At 36.5% G+C, this 1,713-nt stretch overlaps 1 pseudogene; it reads left to right on the top strand.

Moving 5' to 3' along the window:
• The first annotated feature begins 816 nt into the window (after positions 1-816).
• LOC102861011 lies at positions 817-1,274 on the top strand (annotated as a pseudogene).
• Positions 1,275-1,713: the final 439 nt, after the last annotated feature.

Below are 1,713 nucleotides of genomic sequence, written 5' to 3'. Positions count from 1 at the left end.
AAATACCTAGTTATATATCTCTTTTAAACAGTTTTCTCCCTCCTCTGTTTCAATGCTCTAATGCAAATTTTAGGGTCCCTTCTAACATTCCTTTTGGTTCGTTTGTTTGGTTTGGTTTGGTTTGTTTTTTTCCTCCTCTGCCGAAGTATTGACCTTGTGCTCTTTTTAAGGATGATATCCTTAATATTATCCCACAGCTCTTCTGATCTTTGATCATTGGTCTTCAGTGCTTCACACTTATTCTTAAGATAATTTATAAACTCAGGTGGGATAGACTCTCCATCATATTTTGTTCTCATGGACTTATCTTAAATGATTATTATCTTAAATTATAATCTACGCAAAATACAGCAATGGGTAGAAGGAAAATCGTAAAATATTTAGCAAAAGTAAGATTCTATGACTAGAGAAATTATTTCCATTTTGTAATATTTTCTTTAGAGATTAAAGAAGACCACTTTAGCATTCTGAAATGGAACTACTCCTTAGATAATAGCCTCACTATTAGTCATTCTACTCATCATATGGAAAATCTCATCACCTCTTCAGCTTTCGAAGTGATCAACAAAACATTTCCCCAGAATACAACTATAGATTAATTTCTCTTTTTTTATAATTTACTGTAAGAATAAGTATAAATTTAATTATTGGAATTTTGAAACAAAACCACAATGAATGAGAAGCAATAAACATACTATCTAGTTATTACCTGAAGTTATCTCAAGTTTAAAAAAATTAAAGGACTGTGTTTTAATTAAAAAGAAAGCAAATAGCTCTTCCACCGGAGGCCTACACATCGCAGTTGCTGCCGCCGCCATGTCTCTAGTGATCCCAGAGAAGTTCCAGCACATTTTGCGAGTATTCAACACTAACATCAATGGGCGGCGGAAAATAGCCTTTGCCATCACTGCCATTAAGGGTATAGGGCGAAGATATGCTCATGTGGTGTTGAGGAAAGCAGACATTGACTTCACCAAGAGGGCAGGAGAGCTTACTGAAGAGGAGGTGGAGCGTGTGATCACCTTTATGCAGAATCCACGCCAGTACAAGATTCCAGACTGGTCCTTGAGCAGACAAAAAGATGTAAAGGATGGGAAATACAGTCAGGTTTTGGCCAATGGTCTGGACAACAAGCTCCGTGAAGACCTGGAGCGACTGAAGAAGATCCGTGCCCACAGAGGGCTACGCCACTTTTGGGGCCTTCGAGTTCGAGGCCAGCACACCAAGACCACTGGCAGTCGGGCCGTACGATGGGTGTGTCCAAGAAGAAATAAGTCTGTAGGCCTCATCTGTTAATAGTTTATACACCTTCAAAAAAAATAAGAAAGGAAAGAAAAACCTTTGACTTGTGTCGTCTCTTACAACTATGAACTTTGGAATGAGGACAAATTGTGAAACAAATTAATTACTTAGGACCACAGATTAAGAAATAATATATCCTTGATCTAAATTTTCTAAAACATATAGATAATAAGGGCATAGTAAGGTAGGCCTTGTGAATCAGCTGGCTTATTCTTAGAAATGTGTTTTAAATATAACAACATATCCTTATTTTTTTAAATGTCTTTCTTATAATTAGAGAAAGAGTTGAAACAACCAAATAACAGGTAGAGGAGACAGGTGATAATTAAGAGCGGAAAAAAAATTAAATTTTAAACATACGATAGAGTCCCTTGAGTCTAGCAATTTCATTGCTACAGCAACTGTGTTGAG

Source organism: Elephantulus edwardii, unplaced genomic scaffold, assembly GCF_000299155.1.
Source record: "Elephantulus edwardii isolate Elephantulus edwardi_28Jun2011 unplaced genomic scaffold, EleEdw1.0 scaffold00043, whole genome shotgun sequence".
Classification (NCBI taxonomy): domain Eukaryota; kingdom Metazoa; phylum Chordata; class Mammalia; order Macroscelidea; family Macroscelididae; genus Elephantulus; species Elephantulus edwardii.
This window is presented reverse-complemented; position numbering and strand designations above follow the sequence as displayed.